Source organism: Spodoptera frugiperda, chromosome 2 (genome assembly GCF_023101765.2).
Source record: "Spodoptera frugiperda isolate SF20-4 chromosome 2, AGI-APGP_CSIRO_Sfru_2.0, whole genome shotgun sequence".
Lineage (NCBI taxonomy): Eukaryota > Metazoa > Arthropoda > Insecta > Lepidoptera > Noctuidae > Spodoptera > Spodoptera frugiperda.
Window position 1 is genome coordinate 10,802,118 of NC_064213.1, and position 24,294 is coordinate 10,826,411.

General features: G+C 51.1%; 1 protein-coding gene and 1 long non-coding RNA gene across 8 annotated transcripts in view; one reads left to right on the forward strand and one right to left on the reverse strand.

The window, feature by feature from the left end:
- The window catches only part of LOC118269200 (ras-related protein Ral-a), a 45,122-nt gene that overhangs the window by 10,538 nt on the left and 10,290 nt on the right, over positions 1-24,294 (reverse strand). Inside the window, exon 1 of one of the 7 annotated variants that reach the window (XM_035584189.2) lies at positions 23,101-23,243. The exons of 5 other annotated variants lie outside the window; for them this stretch is intronic. The gene's annotated coding sequence lies outside the window, so the exon portion shown is untranslated. Of the gene's footprint in view, positions 1-23,096; positions 23,244-24,294 lie in introns of those variants that run through there. One more of the 7 variants, XM_035584190.2, reaches the window with a different exon arrangement.
- Positions 6,224-17,793, forward strand: LOC126911552 (uncharacterized). Its single transcript, XR_007706050.1, has 2 exons — positions 6,224-6,253; positions 17,665-17,793. It is a non-coding gene; the product is annotated as an uncharacterized LOC126911552 (long non-coding RNA).

A 24,294-nucleotide genomic window follows, 5' to 3' on the forward strand; every position in this document is an offset into this window, starting at 1 on the left:
AAAGTTACTATGACGCCAAGTTCAAAATTTTAGTCTGTTCAGAGTTGTTCTTCATTGGAAGGTGGGACCAGGATTTGCATCCTCCTTTGTCAATTTCAAAAAATGTTTCAAATGTCGAGATTTCTTTTAGAGCCATCTAATGGGAGTACTATCAAACTGAATTAATGAAAGCAGAGTCACGGAAAATTGAGTGGGATAGAACCTTCTAACATATTGACCTTACAGGTTAAAAAAATATTGTACAGGTTAATGAGAAATAAACAAATAACAGGAAAAAACACATAAGATTCCTCAAATGAATTAACCATTAGTTTTTAGGTTGATGGTTAGGATATAATTATGTACACATACAAACATTAATAAAACCGACTTCCAAAAACTAATAACCAAAACATAACTATCATTGTACTGACTATGTCTACCCACTGCTAGTTTAGAAGTCGGTGCTACAAGTACTAAACAAATTTATATTAAAACCTAAGCAGATTAACTTGTCAACAATGACAAGTGTCAATAACAACATCTGTCAGCAATGACATCTGTCAAAAATGAAATCTGTCCAAATTGAAATCTGTTAACATGACATCTTTCGAAAATGTCATCTGTCCAAAAGAAATCTGTCAAGAATGACATTATCGAAAGTGGCATCTGTCAAAAATGAAATCTGTCAAAATAGGCATCTGTCAGCAATGACATCCGTCATCAATGACATCTGTCAATAACGACGTCTGTCATCAATGACATGTGTCAGTGATGACATCTATCTACAATGACATCTGTCAAAAATGGAATCTGAAAATTGACATCTGTCAACAATGACACTATCGAAAGTGGCATGTGTCAAAATTTACATCTGTCAACAAGAACTTCTGTCACCAATGACATCTGTCAACAAGAACTTATGTCACCAATGACAACTGTCACCAATGACATCTGTCAACAAGAACTTCTGTCACCAATGACATCTGTCAAAAATGACACCTGTCCTCAATGACATCTGTCAAAATTGACATCTGTCAACAGGAACTTCTGTCACCAATGACAACTGTCACCAATGACATCTGTCAACAAGAACTTCTGTCACCAATGACATTTGTCAACAAGAACTTCTGTCACTAATGACATCTGTCAAAAATGACATATGTCCTCGAGTCATCTGTCATCACGAACTTCTATCACCAATGACATCTGTCGCCAATGACATCTGTCATCACGAACTTCTGTCACCAATGACATCTGTCACCAATGACATCTGTCACCAATGACATCTGTCAACAAGAACATCTATCACCGATGACATCTGTCATCAATGACATCTGTCGTCAATGACATCTGTCGTCAATGACATCTGTCACCGATGACATCTGTCAAAAATGACATATGTTCCACTAAAAAAAATGATATCTGTCAACAAGAACTTATGTCACCAATGACATCTGTCAAACATGACATCTGTCCTCAATGACATCTGTCAACAAGAACTTCTGTCACTAATGACATCTGTCAAAAATGACATCTGTACTCAATGACGTCTGTCAACAAGAACTTCTGTCACCAATGACATCTGTCATCAATGACATCTGTCGTCAATGACATCTGTCGTCAATGACATCTGTCACCAATGACAACTGTCACCAATGACAACTGTCAACAGGAACTTCTGTCACCAATGACAACTGTCACCAATGACATCTGTCAACAAGAACTTCTGTCACCAATGACAGCTGTCACCAATGACATCTGTCAACAAGAACTTGGCTGCTAAGGCAAATAGATAGCGGATAGTTGTGTACCTGACAACCGGTGAATATAATTATTTCTTCATAGTCAGTACCCCATCTTTGTGCATATCCCTTTATCACAAGCCTTGCCTTGTATCTCAGAGCATTCCCACTCTGGTCTGTTTTAGTTTTAAACACCCACTTATTCGGAAGAGCCTTTTTGCCTGGAGGAAGATTTGTCAAAGTCCATGTTTTGTTTTTCATTAGAGAAGTATACTCCTCGTCCAAGGCCTCCTTCCATTCTGTAGCTTGTGGTGATGTAAGAGCTTGCTCAACAGTCTGTGGATCAGTCAATTCAGTAAATAAACACAATAGGCCCGTCTTACCATTTTGTGTTTCATCTCGTTTAGCCTGTGATCTTGCTGACCTTAATGTTACATAACTATTGCCATCATGTCTAATTGGATATGGAGGATGGTAAGTTTCATCAAGTTCTCCGGTGTCAGTGTCATACTCACTTGAGTCCTCACTATTAACTAGAGTATCTGAGTCTCTGTTGGATGTCATGGGTGCAGATGAGGATGAGGACTCCTAAGTGTGTATTTCCTTATTCTCACTGCCTGAGTTTGTATCTTCTAATAAACCAGAACTTGCAGTGGCTGTTGGGCTGTCCTTTACTGGAATATAAGTTTCACAATGAATTGGTGCACTGACATTCTCAATATATTTTTCAATAAATGAAACATCTCTACTTTTGACAACTTTGTATTTTCACAATAGCCCACTAGTATCATTTTTAAGGATTTTCTATCCCAATTTTGGCGTTTTTCTTTTGGTACATAAACCATAGCTTCGGAGCCAAATACTTTCATGTGAGATAAATTAGGTTTCTTACCTTTCCACATTTTATATGGAGTTTTACCTTGTAATGACTTTGTTGGGGAACGATTTATAACATATGCAGCAGTTGCCACAGCTTCAGCCCAGTAGTTCTTCTCCAGGTTGGCATAGAACAACATGCGTCGTGCTCGTTCCACTAAAGTTCTGTTCATTCTCTCGGCCATGCCATTTTGCTGGGGAGTGTACGGAGTAGAAGTCTGATGAATTATACCATGATTAGATAAGAACTTTTCAAAGTTATAGTTACAGTATTCTCTACCATTATCTGTGCGTAGCTTTGTTATCTTACATTTCAATTCATTCTCCACTTTAAACTTGAAATCTTTAAATGTATCCAAAATGTTTAATTTATCTTTCAGAAAATATACTTGTGTCAAGTCATTGATGACAGATGTCATTAGTGACAGAAGTTCTTGTTGACAGATGTCATTGCTGACAGTTCTTGTTGACAGATGTCATTGGTGACAGACGTCATTATTGACAGATGTCATTGGTGACAGTTGTCATTAGTGACAGAAAATCCTGTTGACAGTTGTCATTGGTGACAGTTGTCATTGGTGACAGATGTCATTGGTGACAGAAGTCATTGGTGACAGATGTCATAATTGACAGATGTCATTGGTGACAGAAGTTCGTGATGACAGATGACTTGAGGACAGATGTCATTTTTGACAGATGTCATTGATGACAGATGTCATTAGTGACGGATGTCATTAGTGACAGAAGTTCTTGTTGACAGATGTCATTGAAGACAGATGTCATTGATGACAGATGTAATTTTTGACAGATGTCATTGGTGACAGAAGTTCTTGTTGACAGTTGTCATTGGTGACAGATGTCATTATTGACAGATGTCATTGGTGACAGATGTCATTATTGACAGATGTCATTGGTGACAGAAGTTCGTGATGACAGATGACTCGAGGACATGTCATTTTTGACAGATGTCATCGGTGATAGATGTCATTAGTGACGGATGTCATTAGTGACAGAAGGTCTTGTTGACAGATGTCATTGAAGACAGATGTCATTGATGACAGATATAATTTTTGACAGTTGTCATTGGTGACAGTTGTCATTGGTGACATAAGTTCTTGTTGACAGATGTCATTGGTGACAGATGTCATTGGTGACAGATGTCATTGGTGACAGACGTCATTATTGACAGATGTCATTGGTGACAGAAGATCTTGTTGACAGATGTCATTGGTGACAGTTGTCATTAGTGACAGAAAATCCTGTTGACAGTTGTCATTGGTGACAGATGTCATTGACGACAGATGTCATTGGTGTCGAAGTTCTTGCTGACAGATGTCATTGTTGAAAGATGTCATTTTTGACAGATGTCATTGGTGACAGACGTCATTGGTGACAGATGTCATAATTGACAGATGTCATTGGTGACAGAAGTTCGTGATGACAGATGACTTGAGGACAGATGTCATTTTTGACAGATGTCATTGGTGACAGATGTCATTGGTGACAGATGTCAAAATTGACAGAAGTCAATGGTGACAGAAGTGCGTGACGACAGACGACTTGAAGACAGATGTCATTTTTGACAGATGTCATTGATGACAGAAGTACTTGTTGACAGATGTCATTGGTGACAGATGTCATTATTGACAGATGTCATTGGTGACAGAAGTTCTTGTTGACAGATATCATTGGTGACAGTTGTCATTGGTGCCAGAAGTTCTTGTTTACAGATGTCGTTGGTGACAGATGTCATCGAGGACAGATGTCATTAGTGACAGTTGTCATTGGTGACAGATGTCATTAGTGACAGTTGTCATTGGTGACAGATGTCATTGACGACCGATGTCATTGATGACAGATGTCATTGACGACAGATGTCATTGATGACAGATGTCATTGACGACAGATGTCATTGGTGACAAATGTCATAATTGACAGATGTTATTGGTGACAGAAGTTCGTGATGACAGATGACTTGAGGACAGATGTCATTTTTGACAGATGTCATTGATGACAGATGTCATTAGTGACGGATGTCATTAGTGACAGAAGTTCTTGTTGACAGATGTCATTGAAGACAGATGTCATTGATGACAGATGTCATTGATGACAGATATAATTTTTGACAGATGTCATTGGTGACAGAAGTTCATGTTGACAGTTGTTATTGGTGACAGATGTCATTGGTGACAGAAGTCATTGGTGACAGTTGTCATTGGTGACAGTTGTCATTGGTGACAGATGTCATTGGTGACAGAAGTCATTGGTGACAGATGTCATAATTGACAGATGTCATTGGTGACAGAAGTTCGTGATGACAGATGACTTGAGGACAGATGTCATTTTTGACAGATGTCATTGATGACAGATGTCATTAGTGACGGATGTCATTAGTGACAGAAGTTCTTGTTGACAGATGTCATTGAAGACAGATGTCATTGATGACAGATATAATTTTTGACAGATGTCATTGGTGACAGATGTCATTGGTGACAGTTGTCATTGGTGACAGTTGTCATTGGTGACAGATGTCATTGGTGACAGAAGTCATTGGTGACAGATGTCATAATTGACAGATGTCATTGGTGACAGTTGTCATTGGTGACAGATGTCATTAGTGACAGAAGTTCTTGTTGACAGATGTCATTGATGACAGATATAATTTTTGACAGATGTCATTGGTGACAGAAGTTCATGTTGACAGTTGTTATTGGTGACAGATGTCATTGGTGACAGAAGTCATTGGTGACAGATGTCATAATTGACAGAAGTCATTGGTGACAGATGTCATAATTGACAGATGTCATTCGTGACAGTTGTAATTGGTGACAGATGTCATTTTTGACAGATGTCATTGGTGACAGATGTCATTGGTGACAGATGTCATAATTGACAGAAGTCAATGGTGACAGTTGTCATTGGTGACAGTTGTCATTGGTGACAGAAGTCATTGGTGACAGATGTCATGTCATTTTTGACAGACGTCATTGGTGACAGATGTCATTTTTGCCAGATGTCATTGGTGACAGAAGATCTTGTTGACAGTTGTCATTGGTGACAGTTGTAATTGGTGACAGATGTCATTGGTGACAGATGTCATAATTGACAGAAGTCATTGGGGACAGATGTCAAAATTGACAGATGTCATTGGTGACAGTTGTCATTGGTGACAGATGTCATTTTTGACAGTCGTCATTGGTGACAGATGTCATTTTTGCCAGATGTCATTGGTGACAGAAGATCTTGTTGACAGATGTCATTGGTGACAGTTGTCATTGGTGACAGTTGTCATTGGTGACAGATGTCATTGGTGACAGAAGTCATTGGTGACAGATGTCATTGGTGACAGATGTCATAATTGACAGATGTCATTGGTGACAGAAGTTCTTGTTGACAGATGTCATTGATGACAGATGTCATTGATGACAGATGTCATTGATGACAAATGTCATTGATGACAGATGTCATCGGTGATAGAAGTTCTTGTTGACAGATGTCATTGACGACAGAAGTTCTTGTTGACAGATGTCAATAGTGACAAAAGTTCTTGTTGACAAATGTCATTGAGGAAGGATGTCATTTTTGACAGATGTCATTATTGACAGATGTCATTCATGACTGATGTTAGGTTAGGTTAGGTTAGGTTATGTTAGGTTAGGTTAGGTTAGGTTAGGTTAGGTTTCAGCGGGTGGCGCGGGCCTACCGCACAGTGGGCTTCGCGGCGGCATGCGCACTGGCGGGCACACCTCCGTGGGAGCTGGAGGCGTGGGTGCTCGCCAGAGTCTATGATTGGACGGCAGAGCGGAGGGCGCGTGGAGAGCACCCGGCTCATGAAGTGAGGGAGGCCGTGCGGCAGGAGGCCAAGGAGGCCATCGTCGTCCACTGGGCGGACGACCTTGCCGCTGCTGCCTTTGGCAGACGAACGCTGGACGCCATCGGGCCAGTCCTCCAGGCTTGGCTCGAGCGGCCGTTTGGCTTCCTCTCCTTCCGCCTGGTGCAGGTGATGACAGGCCATGGCTGTTTTGGGTCATACCTGCACCGCATCGGGCGGGAGGAGAGCCCGTCGTGCCACCACTGCGGCGCGATAGCGGACACGGTGCGGCACACTGTGGAAGAGTGTCCATCGTGGTCCGAGCCGCGCCAGGATCTGATTGCGGCAGTCGGAGCAGACCTCTCGCTCCCTTCCATTGTTCGCGCCATGCTGGGGAGTGAGGAGGCATGGGCGGCGGTCGCCTCTTTCTGCGAGGGCGTAATATCGCAGAAAGAGGCGGCGGAACGTGAGCGAGAGGAAGACGCCCTCGCTCCAGCGCTCCGACGGAGAAGAGTCGGCAGGAGAAGGCGACTATACAACCGTCTTCTCCCTCCCGGGGGTGAGTAGCGGGTGCTAGGCGCGGGGGCGCCTACACCTGCATTGCACTACTCACCTCTCGCGGGACGGGAGCGGTTAGCACACGACCGTTCCCGATGCCCCTTTCCCATGCTAGGGAGGGGCTTGTAATGGCCTGCCACCACAGGTGGGCTACGCCGAGGGGGTTCTGGTAGTAAAGGTTCAGCCGGTCTCCCAGACCCCCTAACTGGCGATGCGGGTGTGCTCCTGGGTTTTTTAGTGGGTATGCCGGCTTCTACCGGAGAGTCCCACATATCCCTCCCGTCCCCCGACGGGAGGACGATACATAAAGTATTTTTCCCAGGGTCAAAAAAAAAAAAAAAAAAAAAAAAAAAAAAAAAAAAAAAAGGTTAGGTTAGGTTAGGTTAGGTTGAGTCTATGATTGGACGGCAGAGCGGAGGGCGCGCGGAGAGCACCCGGCTCATGAGGTGAGGGAGGCCGTGCGGCAGGAGGCCAAGGAGGCCATCGTCGTCCACTGGGCGGACGACCTTGCCGCTGCTGCCTTTGGCAGACGAACTCTGGACGCCATCGGGCCAGTCCTCCAGGCTTGGCTCGAGCGGCCGTTTGGTTTCCTCTCCTTCCGCCTGGTGCAGGTGATGACAGGCCATGGCTGTTTTGGCTCATACCTGCACCGCATCGGGCGGGAGGAGAGCCCGTCGTGCCACCACTGTGGCGCAACAGCGGATACGGTGCGGCATACTCTGGAGGAATGCCCATCGTGGTCCGAGCCGCGGCAGAATTTGGTTGCGGCGGTCGGAGCAGACCTCTCGCTCCCTTCCATTGTTCGCGCTATGCTGGGGAGTGAGGAGGCATGGGCGGCGGTCGCCTCTTTCTGCGAGTGCGTAATATCGCAGAAGGAGGTGGCGGAGCGTGAGCGAGAGGAAGACGCTCTCGCTCCAGCGCTCCGACGAAGAAGAGTCGGCAGGAGAAGACGATAATACAACCGTCTTCTCCCTCCCGGGGGTGAGTAGCGGGTGCTAGGCGCGGGGGCGCCTACACCTGCATTGCACTACTCACCTCTCGCGGGACGGGAGCGGTTAGCACACGACCGTTCCCGATGCCCCTTTCCCATGCTAGGGAGGGGCTTGTAATGGCCTGCCACCACAGGTGGGCTCCGCCGAGGGGGTTCTGGTAGTAAAGGTTCAGCCGGTCTCCCAGACCCCCTAACTGGCGATGCGGGTGTGCTCCTGGGTTTTTTAGTGGGTATGCCGGCTTCGACCGGAGAGTCCCACATATCCCTTCCGTCCCCCGACGTGAGGACGATACATAAAGTATTTTTCCCAGGGTCAAAAAAAAAAAAAAAAAAAAAAAAAAAAAAAAAAAAAAGGTTAGGTTGGGGATCCCCCCACAGCGCTGACTTCCACGTAGTGATCCCCGGGCAACGCCGTGTCTGACCACCGTAACGGAGTGGCAGACCGGCGGCTAACGAGCGCTGTGCATTCGTACGTTTTTCTTTATCGCGGTTGAGTACGAACGAGACTTATTCGATGCCGAAGCCATTGCGGGACGCCTCCGGGCGCTTCCTACCAAAACGCCCTTCTCAGGGCGAACCCAACGGCCCTTCTCAGGGCCAACCCAACGGCCCTTTTCAGGGCCAACCTGACGACATGTGTGCGTCGGAAACTAGCCGCGCACCATCTGCGGCTAGTTTGTCTTGTCGGACGGACGACTCGTCGGACTGCGAGTCCGTGACCGAGGCGGTCGCCAGTACCAGTCGGTACCTAAAGCGGGCCCACCTGAGGCAAGAATCCGACGATTCGTCGGAATCAATAATTGGCAGGACCAAGAAGGCGAAGGCGAAATCAAGTTCCCACGATGTGGGACTTGATGAGGCTCAACGCCAACTGAGGGCGTCTCTGGCGCAAGCCAAGCGGGCGGAGGCACAAAAGGACCTGGAGGAGAAGGTCGCCGCCAAAGAACGCGCAACCGGTGCCGCAAGGTCCAGGGCCGGCTACGGGGCTTCCAACGTCCTCTACGCAGACCACTCAGTGGCTGAGCTGGCGCAAATGGCGCTGGAGGACAAAGAGGAGATTTTGGAGGTAGCCTCCAAGTCCTCCAATCTGAAGGGAACCTTCCAAAAGGCCCTTAAATGCCGTGCAGCCAGCTTGCACGGCATTATTGCGGAGCTGGTGCAGCGCACGGCCACGGATGAGTCGCGGCAGCTGCAGGCGCGGGTGGATCGCCTGCAGGCTGAGGTAAGCCAGCTGCATAAAAAGCTGGCCGAAGCCACGGCTCCTGCCCCCAAAACCTCAGCGGCTACGGGCTCCTCCTCCTACTCCCCCTCTGACCTTGAGGACGTCATCCGCAAGGTCACTCAGGAGGAGAGAGCCTTCACCAGAGCCTGCTTTGCAGGTATTGAGGATCGGCTGTTGCCGGAAAAGCGCATCCGACCTCCACTCGCGGCGGACAGAGCGCCAGTCGCGATGCCGGCACCGGCAACGGTCCCGTCCACCAGCGGGCAACCCCAGGCCCCAAAGCCCTCTAAGGGCAAAGGGAAGGGCAAAAAGTCCCAGGCGGCAGCTCCACTTGCGCCCAGCACATGTGCAGATGCACAAGTCGAGCTTGGAACCGTCCAAGCAGCTCCTCCTCTTAGCCAGCAGGACGACGCGGGGGAACCTTCCGCCACCCCTCCCACCGAGACGTGGACGGAGGTAGTGAAGAGAGGGAAAAGGAAGAAAGCGGTCCCGAAAACCACCCCGGCTGCTCCTGCAGCAAACAGGGCTCCCGCCACCCCCTCACACAAGGCGGTGAAATTAGCGGCTCCCAGGACGGCGGCGGTGACGGTGACAATCACTCCAGAGGCTGCTGAAAGGGGCGAAACCTACGAGTCCGTATTGACGCGGGCTCGTGGGTTCGCTGACCCCATCCAATTGGGAATAGGCCCCATCAAGTGTCGCCGTACCCAAACCGGCGCTCGATTATTCGAGTTCCCCGGGGCCGCGGGTTCGCAAAATGCGGACCTCTTCGCAGCTAAGCTGCGAGAGGGTATCGCGGACGTGGCAAAGGTCGCCAGACCAGTCAAGTCCGCGACACTGGAGGTTGTGGATCTCGATGATTCAGTGTCCGTGAACGAAGTGGTTGCGGCTATTGCAGCAGCAGGTGGCTGCTCCGTCGAGGCGGTGCATGGTCGGCCCATCAGGACTGGCCGCCGCGGCTTGGGCACAACCCGTGTGGACTGCCCAGTCACCGCAGCCAAGGCCGTCCTGAACAGAACCAAAGGACGGCTGCCGATCGGGTTCAGCTCAGCTGTGGTCCGAGCACTTGAGGAGCAACCTCTGCGCTGCTTCAAGTGCTTCGGCATTGGCCACACCCGACCCATGTGTCCGTCCAGCGCGGAGAGGGCAGACACATGTTACCGTTGCGGGAAGTCGGGGCACTTGGCGGCGTCCTGTGACGCCACCATGCCGCACTGTGCTGTGTGCGCTGCCAGTGGTCGCCCAGCGAACCACGTAATGGCTGGGAGGAAGTGTACTCCTCCCACCAAGAAGGGCAAAATGCAGGCGCCAAAGCGACCTGCCGCTGCCAATGCCACCGCCACCGCTACCCCGGTCACGGTCGCTGACGCAGGAGATGAGATGATTGAATAATGGGGCGCAATCATCTCATCCTACAGGCCAACACCAACCACTGCAGAGCGGCCCAGGACCTGCTGGTGCAGACCATGGCAGATTGGTTGGTGGACGTAGCGGTAGTTGCCGAGCCCTACCGGATTCCCGACCGTTGGCTGGGCGATAGGGATGGATCAGTCGCGATTGCGGCACGGTCTTCCACAGATTCCCCTCCCCTCTCGCTTCTAGAGAGAGGATCGGGATACGTGGCCGCCGTGTGGGGGGACCTGGCCCTTGTGGGGGTCTACTTCTCCCCAAACCGCCCTCTCCAGGCCTTCGAGGATTTCCTCGAGGGACTTGCGGCCGTAGTCGGCAGGATGGCGCCGCGACAGGTTTCCGTACTGGGGGACCTAAACGCCAAGTCAGAGACGTGGGGCAACTCTGCCACCGACGCTCGTGGGCGGGCGCTTGAGGCGTGGGCAGCCTCCTCTGGTCTCTCCCTCTTGAACAGGGGGAGTGTTCAAACATGCGTGCGGCGGCAGGGTGGGTCCATAGTGGACGTTACCTTTGCCTCCCCAGTGCTGGCCGCACGTGTGGAGAACTGGCGGGTGGACATGGTGGAGACTCTGTCGGACCACCGATATATTCGGTTCGAAATCTCCACCCAGAGCCGACGGGGGAACTCCACATCGTCGGGCCGATCCCCGTTTCCGCGTTGGGCTCTCACTCGCTTGGACCGGGAGGCTGCAAAAGAGGCCGCGTTCCTGCAGGACTGGCTTTCGCCCCCTGCCGTCCTTGACCTGGACGTTGACGCCGCGGCGTCACAACTCAGAGGGTCTCTGACCGAAGTGTGTAACTCCAGCATGCCTCGGACTCGTCGTCCGCCTCCAAACCGTGCCGTGTATTGGTGGTCGGAGGAGCTGGCGCAGCTGCGGGCAGCGTGCATGGCCGCAAAGCGCCAGTTCACGCGGAGTCGTCGCCGGCGGCACCGAGACGAAGCAAATGAGGACCGTCTGTACGAAGCGTACAAGGCGGCAAAGGCGGCCCTCAAGTCAGCTATCGGCGCCGCCAAAGACGCAGCGAGAGCCGAGCTGCTGGAGACACTAGACGGCGATCCATTCGGGAGACCATACAGGGCGGCGCGTAACAAACTGCGCCCCTCAGGTCCCCCGGTGACCGAGACCCTTGAGCCTTCATTGCTGGATGAGGTGGTGCTGTCCCTGTTCCCGCGCAGGAACGCCGATTTCACCCCTCCAGCGATGAACCCCCCTCGGGATATGGAGGAGGAGGGACAGGTCCCTCCTGTCACGGAAGGCGAGTTGCACACGGCGTTAGTCCGCCTCCGGGGAAAGAAAACTGCCCCAGGCCTAGACGGTATCCCCGCTAGGGTAGTGGCCATTGCCGCCTCCCAAATGGAGGAGCGGTTTCGGGACCTCTTCAGCGCGTGTCTCGCAACGGGGAGGTTCCCGAAACCCTGGAAGGAAGGGCAATTGTGCCTGCTGCGCAAAGACGGACGCCCGGCGGACTCCCCTCGGCATACCGGCCCATCGTTCTGCTCGATGAGGTCGGAAAAATGTTCGAGGGGATCATCGCTGCCCGCCTCAACCGCCATCTTGCCAACGTTGGACCGGATCTCTCCGACGCTCAGTTCGGTTTTCGAGCCCAGCGGTCGACAATAGATGCCCTGACCCGTCTCAAGGGCCAGGTCAAGGAGGCCGTGGAAGAAGGGGATGGACTGTTGGCTGTGTCGTTTGATATAGCCAACGCGTTCAACTCCATCCCCCATTCAACCATCATTGAGGCGCTCCGATTCCACGGGGTGCCTCAATACCTTCGGAGCCTACTGGCCGATTACTTGGCAGACAGGGCTGTCGTCCTTGTCGACAGAGACGGAGAGGTTCGGCGCTACGTCGTGGAGTCCGGCGTTCCGCAGGGGTCAGTGTTAGGACCCCTCCTATGGAACGTTGGTTTCGACTGGCTCCTGCGGGGAACGCTCCTCCGCGGGACGAGTGTCATATGTTACGCGGATGACACTCTCCTCACTGCCCGCGGGGGCTTCACGACGGCGGCCAACCTGGCATCAGCGGGCGGCTCCCTGGTTGCCAACAGGATCCACCGCCTGGGGCTGACGGTGGCGCTGCACAAAACCGAGGCCGTGTTCTTCCACGGCCCGAGGCAGCGCCCCCCTCCCGACGCCCACATCTATGTGGACGGCACCAGGGTCGCCGTAGAGGGCCAGATAAAATATCTGGGCCTCATTCTTGATAGCAGGTGGTGTTTTCGCCCGCACTTCGCCGAGCTGTCCAAGCGCCTACTAAGAACAGCGAATGCCCTCTCGTGGCTTATGCCAAATCTGGGGGGGCCCAGCGCGCGATGCCGGCGTTTGTACGCCGGCATTCTCAGGAGCATGGCCCTTTATGGGGCTCCGATTTGGGCGGACTCCCTACACAGAAGGGAGAATGCCACCGCCCTTCGTGTGCCTCAAAGGGCTATCGCTCAGCGGGTGGCGCGGGCCTACCGCACAGTGGGCTTCGCGGCGGCATGCACACTGGCGGGCACACCTCCGTGGGAGCTGGAGGCGTGGGTGCTCGCCAGAGTCTATGATTGGACGGCAGAGCGGAGGGCGCGCGGAGAGCACCCGGCTCATGAGGTGAGGGAGGCCGTGCGGCAGGAGGCCAAGGAGGCCATAGTCGTCCATTGGGCGGACGACCTTGCCGCTGCTGCCTTTGGCAGACGAACGCTGGACGCCATCGGGCCAGTCCTCCAGGCTTGGCTCGAGCGGCCGTTTGGTTTCCTCTCCTTCCGCCTGGTGCAGGTGATGACAGGCCATGGCTGCTTTGGCTCATACCTGCACCGCATCGGGCGGGAGGAGAGCCCGTCGTGCCACCACTGTGGCGCAACAGCGGACACGGTGCGGCATACTCTGGAGGAGTGCCCATCGTGGTCCGAGCCGCGGCAGAATTTGGTTGCGGCGGTCGGAGCAGACCTCTCGCTCCCTTCCATTGTTCGCGCTATGCTGGGGAGTGAGGAGGCATGGGCGGCGGTCGCCTCTTTCTGCGAGTGCGTAATATCGCAGAAGGAGGTGGCGGAGCGTGAGCGAGAGGAAGACGCTCTCGCTCCAGCGCTCCGACGAAGAAGAGTCGGCAGGAGAAGACGATAATACAACCGTCTTCTCCCTCCCGGGGGTGAGTAGCGGGTGCTAGGCGCGGGGGCGCCTACACCTGCATTGCACTACTCACCTCTCGCGGGACGGGAGCGGTTGGCACACGACCGTTCCCGATGCCCCTTTCCCATGCCGGGGAGGGGCTTGTAATGGCCTGCCACCACAGGTGGGCTCCGCCGAGGGGGTTCTGGTAGTAAAGGTTCAGCCGGTCTCCCAGACCCCCTAACTGGCGATGCGGGTGTGCTCCTGGGTTTTTTAGTGGGTATGCCGGCTTCGACCGGAGAGTCCCACATATCCCTCCCGTCCCCCGACGGGCGGACGATACATAAAGTATTTTTCCCCGGGTGAAAAAAAAAAAAAAAAAAAAAAAGGTTAGGTTAGGTTAGGTTAGGTTAGGTTAGGTTAGGTTAGGTCATTAGTGACGGATGTCATTAGTGACAGAAGTTCTTGTTGACAGATGTCATTGAAGACAGATGTCATTGATGACAGATGTCATTGGTGACAGAAGTTCTTGTTGACAGATGTCATTGGTGACAGATGTCATTGGTGACAGATGTCATTGGTGACAGATGTCATTGGTGACAGATGTCATTGGTGACAGAAGTTCTTGATGACAAATGTCATTGAGGACAGATGTCATTTTTGACAGATGTCATTAGTGACAGATGTCAGTATTGACTGATGTCATTAGTGACAGAAGTTCTTGTTGACAGTTGTCATTGATGACCGATGTCATTGAGAACAGATGTAATTTTTGACAGATGTCATTATTGACAGATGTCATTGGTGACAGATGTCAGTGGTGACAGTTGTCATTGGTGACATAAGTTCTTGTTGACAGATGTCATTGGTGACAGATGTCATTATTGACAGATGTCATTGGTGACAGAAGTTCTTGTTGACAGATATCATTGGTGACAGTTGTCATTGGTGCCAGAAGTTCTTGTTTACAGATGTCATTGGTGACAGATGTCATTGGTGACAGATGTCATTGGTGACAGCAGTTTGTGATTACAGATGTCATTGGCGACAGATGTCATAATTGACAGATGTCATTGGTGACAGATGTCATCGAGGACAGATGTCTTTGATGACAAATCTCATTGGCGACAGAAGTTCGTGATGACAGATGACATGAGGACAGATGTCATTTTTGACAGATTTCATTAGTGACAGATGTCAATGGTGACAGAAGTCATGAAAAAAAAAAAAAAAAAAAGGTTAGGTTAGGTTAGGTTAGGTTAGGTTAGGTTAGGTTAGGTTAGGTCATTAATGACAGATGTCATTGGTGACAGAAGTTCTTGTTGACAGATGTCATTGATGACAGATGTCATTGATGACAAATGTCATTGATGACAGATGTCATCGGTGATAGAAGTTCCTGTTGACAGTTGTTATTAGTGACAGTTGTCATTGGTGACAGATGTCATTGACGACAGATGTCATTGATGACAGATGTCATTGGTGACAGAAGTTCGTGATGACAGATGACATGAGGACAGATGTCATTTTTGACAGATTTCATTAGTGACAGAAGTTCCTGTTGACAGATGTCATTGGTGACAGAAGTTCTTGTTGACAGATGTCATTGGAGACAGATGTCATTGATGACAGATATAATTTTTGACAGTTGTCATTGGTGACAGTTGTCATTGGTGACAGAAGTCATTGGTGACAGTTGTCATTGGTGACAGATGTCATTGGTGACAGAAGTCATTGGTGACAGATGTCATTATTGACAGATGTCATTGGTGACAGAAGATCTTGTTGACAGATGTCATTGGTGACAGTTGTAATTGGTGACAGAAAATCCTGTTGATAGTTGCCATTGGTGACAGATGTCATTGTTGATAGATGTCATTGGTGACAGAAGTTCAAGTTGACAGTTGCCATTGTTGAAAGATGTCATTTTTGACAGATGTCATTGATGACAGAAGTCATTGGTGACAGAAGTCATAATTGACAGATGTCATTGGTGACAGAAGTTCGTGATGACAGATGACTTGAGGACAGATGTCATTTTTGACAGATGTCATTGGTGACAGATGTCAATGGTGACAGAAGTCATTGGTGACAGATGTCATATTGACAGATGTCATAGGTGACAGAAGTTCGTGATGACAGATGACTTGAGGACAGATGTCATTTTTGACAGATGTCATTGATGACAGATGTCATTAGTGACGGATGTCATTAGTGACAGAAGTTCTTGTTGACAGATGTCAATTTTGACAGATGTCATTGAGGACAGGTGTCATTTTTGACAGATGTCATTGGTGACAGTTGTTATTGGTGACAGATGTCATTGGTGACAGAAGTCATTGGTGACAGATGTCATAATTGACAGAAGTCATTGGGGACAGTTGTTATTGGTGACAGAAGTCATTGGTGACAGTTGTCATTGGTGACAGATGTCATTGGTGAAAGAAGTCATTGGTGACAGATGTCATAATTGACAGATGTCATTGGTGACAGAAGTTCGTGATGACAGATGACTTGATGACAGATGTCATTAGTGACGGATGTCATTAGTGACAGAAGTTCTTGTTGACAGATGTCATTGAAGACAGATGTCATTGATGACAGATGTCATTGGTGACAGAAGTTCTTGTTGACAGTTGTCATTGGTGACAGTTGTCATTGGTGACAGTTGTCATTGGTGACAGTTGTCATTGGTGACAGTTGTCATTGGTGACGGATGTCATTGGTGACAGAAGTCATTGGTGACAGATGTCATAATTGACAGATGTCATTGGTGACAGAAGTTCGTGATGACAGATGACTTGAGGACAGATGTCATTTTTGACAGATGTCATTGATGACAGATGTCATTAGTGACGGATGTCATTAGTGACAGAAGTTCTTGTTGACAGATGTCATTGATGACAGATGTCATTTTTGACAGATGTCATTGGTGACAAAAGTTCTTGTTGACAGATGTCATTGGTGACAGTTGTCATTGGTGACATAAGTTCTTGTTGACAGATGTTATTGGTGACAGATGTCATTGGTGACAGATGTCATTATTGACAGATGTCATTGGTGACAGTTGTAATTTTTGACAGATGTCATTGGTGACAGAAGTTCATGTTGACAGTTGTTATTGGTGACAGATGTCATTGGTGACAGAAGTCATTGGTGACAGATGTCATAATTGACAGAAGTCATTGGGGACAGATGTCAAAATTGACAGAAGTCATTGGTGACAGAAGTGCGCGATGACAGACGACTTGAAGACAGATGTCATTTTTGACAGATGTCATTGATGACAGATAACATTAGTGACGGATGTCATTAGTGACAGAAGTTCTTGTTGACAGATGTCATTGAAGACAGATGTCATTGATGACAGATATAATTTTTGACAGATGTCATTGGTGACAGAAGTTCATGTTGACAGTTGTCATTGGTGACAGTTGTCATTGGTGACAGAAGTCATTGGTGACAGATGTCGTTGGTGACATATGTCATTGATGACAGATGTCATTAGTGACAGATGTCATTTTTGACAGATGTCATTAGTGACAGAAGTTCTTGTTGACAGATGTCATTGGTGACAGAAGTTCTTGTTGACAGATGTCATTGGTGACAGAAGTTCTTGTTGACAGATGTCATTGGTGACAGAAGTTCTTGTTGACAGATGTCATTGGTGACAGTTGTCATTGGTGACAGTTGTCATTGGTGACAGTTGTCATTGGTGACAGAAGTTCTTGTTGACAGATGATTTGAGGACAGATGTCATTTTTGACAGATGTCATTGATGACAGATGTCATTAGTGACGGATGTCATTAGTGACAGAAGTTCTTGTTGACAGATGTCATTGAAGACAGATATAATTTTTGGCAGATGTCATCGGTGACAGAAGTTCATGTTGACAGTTGTCATTGGTGACAGTTGTCATTGGTGACAGAAGTCATTGGTGACAGATGTCATAATTGACAGATGTCATTCATGACTTATGTTAGGTTAGGTTAGGTTAGGTTAGGTTAGGTTAGGTTAGGTTAGGTTAGGTTAGGTTAGGTTAGGTTAGGTTAGGTTAGGTTAGGTTAGGTTAGGTTAGGTTAGGTTAGGTTAGGTTAGGTTAGGTTAGGTTAGGTTAGGTTAGGTTAGGTTAGGTTAGGTTAGGTTAGGTTAGGTTAGGTTAGGTTAGGTTAGGTTAGGTTAGGTTAGGTTAGGTTAGGTTAGGTTAGGTTAGGTTAGGTTAGGTTAGGTTAGGTTAGGTTAGGTTAGGTTAGGTTAGGTTAGGTTAGGTTAGGTTAGGTTAGGTTAGGTTAGGTTAGGTTAGGTTAGGTTAGGTTAGGGTAGGGGATCCCCCCACAGTGCTGACTTCCACGTAGTGATCCCCGGGCAACGCCGTGTCTGACCACCGTAACGGAGTGGCAGACCGGCGGCTAACGAGCGCTGTGCATTCGTACACTTTCCTTCATTGCGGTTGAGTACGATTAAGACTTTTCTTCGATGCCATCGAAGCCTCTGCGGGACGCCTCCGGGCGCTTCCAATCAAAACGCCCTTCTCAGGGCGAACCCAACGGCCCTTCTCAGGGCCAACCCAACGGCCCTTTTCAGGGCCAACCTGACGACATATCTGTGTCGGATACTAGCCGCGCACCATCTGCGGCTAGTTTGTTTTGTCGGGCGGACGACTCGTCGGACTGCGAGTCCGTGACCGAGGCGGTCGCCAGTACCAGTCGGTACCTAAAGCGGGCCTACCTGAGGCAAGAATCCGACGATTCTTCGGAATCTGTAATTGGTAGGACTAAAAGGCGAAGGCGAAATCAAGTTCCCACGATGTGGGACTTGATGAGGCTCAACGCCAGCTGAGGGCGTCTCTGGCGCAAGCAAAGCGGGTGGAGGTTCAAAAGGACCTAGAAGAAAAGGTCGCCGCCAAGGAGCGCGCAACCGGTGCTGCACGGTCCAGGGCCGGCTACGGGGCCTCCAACGTCCTGTACGCAGACCACTCAGTGGCCGAGCTAGCGCAAATGGCGCTGGAGGACAAGGAGGAGATTTTGGAGGTGGCCTCCAAGTCCTCCAACCTCAAGGGAACCTTTCAAAAGGCCCTTAAATGCCGTGCAGCCAGCTTGCACGGCATTATTGCGGAACTGGTGCAGCGCACGGCCACGGACGAGTCGCGGCAGCTGCAGGCGCGGGTGGATCGCCTGCAGGCTGAGGTAAGCCAGCTGCATAAAAAGCTGGCTGAAGCCACGGCTCCTGCCCCCAAAACCTCAGCAGCAACAGGCTCCTCCTCCGACCTTGAGGACATCATCCGCAAGGTCACTCAGGAGGAGAGAGCCTTCACCAGAGCCTGCCTTGCAGGTATAGAGGATCGGCTGTTGCCGGAAAAGCGCATCCGTCCTCCACTCGCGGCGGACAGAGCGCCAGTCGCGATGCCGGCACCGGCAACGGTCCCATCCACCAGCGGGCAACCCCAGGCCCCAAAGCCCTCTAAGGGCAAAGGGAAGGGAAAAAGTCCCAGGCGGCAGCTCCACTTGCGCCCAGCACATGTGCAGATGCACAAGTCGAGCTTGGAACCGTCCAAGCAGCTCCTCTGAGCCAGCCGGACGACGCGGGGGAACCTTCCGCCACCCCTCCCACCGAGACGTGGACGGAAGTGGTGAAGAGAGGGAAAAAGAAGAAGACGGTCCCGAAAATCACCCCGGCTGCTCCTGCAGCCAATAGGGCTCCTGCCGCTCCCTTAAATAAGGTTGTTAAGCTAGCGGCTCCCAGGTCGGCGGCGGTGACGGTGACCATCACTCCAGAGGCCGCCGAAAGGGGTGAAACATACGAGTCGGTGCTGACGCGGGCTCGTAGCTTCGCTGACCCCATTCAATTGGGCATCGGCCCCATCAAGTGTCGCCGTACCCAAACCGGCGCTCGATTATTCGAGTTCCCCGGGGCCGCGGGTTCGCAAAATGCGGACCTCTTCGCGGCTAAGCTGCGAGAGGGCATCGCGGACGTGGCAAAGGTCGCCAGACCAGTCAAGTCCGCGACACTGGAGGTTGTGGATCTCGATGATTCAGTTTCCGTGAATGAAGTGGTTGCGGCCATTGCAGCAGCAGGAGGCTGCTCCGTCGAGGCGGTGCATGGTCGGACCATCTGGACTGGCCGCCGCGGCCTGGGCATGACCCGTGTGGACTGCCCAGTCACCGCAGCCAAGGCCGTCCTGAACAGAACCAAAGGACGGCTGCTGGTCGGGTTCAGCTCAGCTGTGGTCCGAGCACTTGAGGAGCAACCTCTGCGCTGCTTCAAGTGCTTCGGCACTGGCCACACCCGATACATGTGTCCGTCCAGCGCGGAGAGGGCAGACACCTGCTACTGTTGCGGCAAGTCGGGGCACTTGGCGGCGTCCTGTGACGCCACCACGCCGCACTGTGCTGTGTGCGCGGCCAGTGGTCGCCCAGCGAACCATTTCATGGCTGGGAGGAAGTGCACTCCTCCCACCAAGAAGGGCAAAATGCAGGCGCCAAAACGTCCTGCCGCTGCCAATGCTACCGCCACCGCTACCCCGGTCACGGTCGCTAACGCGGGAGATGAGATGATTGAATAATGGGGCGCAATCATCTCATCCTACAGGCCAACACCAACCACTGCAGAGCGGCCCAGGACCTGCTGGTGCAGACCATGGCAGATTGGTTGGTGGACGTAGCGGTAGTTGCCGAGCCCTACCGGATTCCCGACCGTTGGCTGGGCGACAGGGATGGCCTAGTCGCGATTGCGGCACGGTCTTCCACAGACTCCCTCCCCTCTCGCTTCTAGAGAGAGGATCGGGATACGTGGCCGCCGTGTGGGGGGACCTGGCCCTTGTGGGGGTCTACTTCTCCCCAAATCGCCCTCTCCAGGCCTTCGAGGATTTCCTCGAGGGACTTGCGGCCGTAGTCGGCAGGATGGCGCCTCGACAGGTTTCCGTTCTGGGGGACTTGAACGCCAAGTCAGAGACGTGGGGCAACTCTGCCACCGACGCTCGTGGGCGGGCGCTTGAGGCGTGGGCAGCCTCCTCTGGTCTCTCCCTCTTGAACAGGGGAGTGTTCAAACATGCGTGCGGCGGCAGGGTGGGTCCATAGTGGACGTTACCTTTGCCTCCCCAGTGCTGGCCGCACGTGTGGAGAACTGGCGGGTGGACATGGTGGAGACTCTGTCGGACCACAGATATATCCGGTTCGAAATCTCCACCCAGAGCCGACGGGGGAACTCCACATCGTCGGGCCGATCCCCGTTTCCGCGTTGGGCTCTCACTCGCTTGGACCGGGAGGCTGCAAAGGAGGCCGCGTTCCTGCAGGACTGGCTTTCGCCCCCTGCCGTCCTTGACCTGGACGTTGACGCCGCGGCGTCACAACTCAGAGGGTCTCTGACCGAAGTGTGTAACTCCAGCATGCCTCGGACTCGTCGTCCGCCTCCAAACCGTGCCGTGTATTGGTGGTCGGAGGAGCTGGCGCAGCTGCGGGCAGCGTGCATGGCCGCAAAGCGCCAGTTCACGCGGAGTCGTCGCCGGCGGCACCGAGACGAAGCAAACGAGGACCGTCTGTACGAAGCGTACAAGGCGGCAAAGGCGGCCCTCAAGTCAGCTATCGGCGCCGCCAAAGACGCAGCGAGAGCCGAGCTGCTGGAGACACTAGACGGCGATCCATTCGGGAGACCATACAGGGCGGCGCGTAACAAACTGCGCCCCTCAGGTCCCCCGGTGACCGAGACCCTTGAGCCTTCATTGCTGGATGAGGTGGTGCTGTCCCTGTTCCCGCGCCGGAACGCCGATTTCACCCCTCCAGCAATGAACCCCCTCGGGGATATGGAGGAGGAGGAACAGGTCTCCTCCTGTCGCGGAAGGCGAGCTTCACACGGCGTTAGTCCGCCTCCGGGGAAAGAAAACTGCCCCCGGCCCAGACGGTATCCCCGCTAGGGTAGTGGCCATTGCCGCCTCCCAAATGGAGGAGCGGTTTCGGGACCTCTTCAGCGCGTGTCTCGCAACGGGGAGGTTCCCGAAACCCTGGAAGAAGGGCAACTGTGCCTGCTGCGCAAGGACGGACGCCCGGCGGACTCCCCTCGGCATACCGGCCCATCGTTCTGCTCGATGAGGTCGGAAAAATGTTCGAGGGGATCATCGCTGCCCGCCTCAACCGCCATCTTGCAAACGTTGGACCGGATCTCTCCGACGCTCAGTTCGGTTTTCGAACCCAGCGGTCGACCATAGACGCCCTGACCCGTCTCAAGGGCCAGGTCAAGGAGGCCGTGGAAGAAGGGGATGGACTGTTGGCTGTGTCGTTTGATATAGCCAACGCGTTCAACTCCATCCCCCATTCAACCATCATAGAGGCGCTCCGATTCCACGGGGTGCCTCAATACCTTCGGAGCCTACTGGCCGATTACTTGGCAGACAGGGCTGTCGTCCTTGTCGACAGAGACGGAGAGGTTCGGCGCTACGTCGTGGAGTCCGGCGTTCCGCAGGGGTCAGTGTTAGGACCCCTCCTATGGAACGTTGGTTTCGACTGGCTCCTGCGGGGAACGCTCCTCCGCGGGACGAGTGTCATATGTTACGCGGATGACACTCTCCTCACTGCCCGCGGGGGCTTCACGACGGCGGCCAACCTGGCATCAGCGGGCGGCTCCCTGGTTGCCAACAGGATCCACCGCCTGGGGCTGACGGTGGCGCTGCACAAAACCGAGGCCGTGTTCTTCCACGGCCCGAGGCAGCGCCCCCCTCCCGACGCCCACATCTACGTGGACGGCACCAGGGTCGCCGTAGAGGGCCAGATAAAATATCTGGGCCTCATTCTAGATAGCAGGTGGCGTTTCGGCCCGCACTTTGCCGAGCTGTCCAAGCGCCTTCTAAGAACAGCGAATGCCCTCTCGTGGCTTATGCCAAATCTGGGGGGGCCCAGCGCGCGATGCCGGCGTTTGTACGCCGGCATTCTCAGGAGCATGGCCCTTTATGGGGCTCCGATTTGGGCGGACTCCCTACACAGAAGGGAGAATGCCACCGCCCTTCGTATGCCCCAGAGGGCTATCGCTCAGCGGGTGGCGCGGGCCTACCGCACAGTGGGCTTCGCGGCGGCATGCGCACTGGCGGGCACACCTCCGTGGGAGCTGGAGGCGTGGGTGCTCGCCAGAGTCTATGATTGGACGGCAGAGCGGAGGGCGCGGGGAGAGCACCCGGCTCATGAGGTGAGGGAGGCCGTGCGGCAGGAGGCCAAGGAGGCCATAGTCGTCCACTGGGCGGACGACCTTGCCGCTGCTGCCTTTGGCAGACGAACGCTGGACGCCATCGGGCCAGTCCTCCAGGCTTGGCTCGAGCGGCAGAAAATCGGTAGCAACTAAATTATTAATAACTTTTCGATAATAATAATTATTATTTTCCTCAAACTGCACGAATCAGAATCAATAATAATTATAGCAGGATATTATGTACCTACGTGTGTTTCAAGTTGCGACTAAATATGTGTGCCAGCCAATCAGTCAGCAGTTAGAGTGGCAGACGACGAGTTGAGGTAATACGTGTGAGCAGTGGAGTGCCTGATAACGTAATGATACGCTCATTATGCCGGTTAAACCGTTATCAGGATGCTAATGGCCGAGATTATTACAATGTCTAAAGAATGCAATGAGTATCGGTATACAGCTGATAGTGATCACCGCCGAGTGTGGAACATGCGATGTCTTAATTAAGGAGTCGTGTGTCGCGTGTCGCGTCGGTGCCGATGTCAGCTGTGTGCGCTTGCTATTGAAACATCTATGGAGACATTACTGCATTGTTTGTGCTTTGGGACGTGGAGATTTAAAATGTATTTTTTATAAAAATATATTAATTTTCCCTATTCATTGTATAACGTTATTACCTAAAACGAATCGGATATTATTTAAGACCAAGCTTAAACAATGTTTGCGTGAAAAATGTGTTAATTGAGTTCCGTTTCATGCTATGCTTAAAACAGCGGATAGGAATTTAGATAACGTTAATATAGCCACCACCACATAACTATGTGGAATGAATATGTATACGACTATAGTTAGTGATAACATCTAAATGATAACATTTAAAATCTTATCGAGATCATCGATGATTATCAAGATAACTCAATCTATTTCTGCACCAAAACCATTGCGGACAGTATTAATTTAGCTCTATTTATAACTGTGACAAATAATTATTTTGCGCTGTGGCTTCATTTCGTTTAATAATTATCCCAAGAGTGCGGCCATCAATGTCCAGCCATAAATATTTATGTTGAATACCATTGTCATTCAGTAGGTCAGTAGTTAGGTCTCATGCTCCTCGTCAGTCATGTACAGCTATGGTGGGAACATACTGCGTCCTCCAAGCGCCCAGCAAGGCCGCGGTTAAATAAACACATCGATTGTAATTAATTGATCGCAGTTACATACGACAATGGAATACGTTGCTTGAATCACAACCTCAAACATTTACATAATATTAGGTAAATTATTTTTAACAGCAAAGTTATATGATTCAGTATATAGTTGTGAATTACTTTGAATAACTCCTTGCCGTCTGGTCCTTTGCTCCGCGTGAACAGAGCTACTTCAGAATACATAAGTAACTGTACAAAGACTCACACATCTACTTAATATGTTGACGATATGATTGT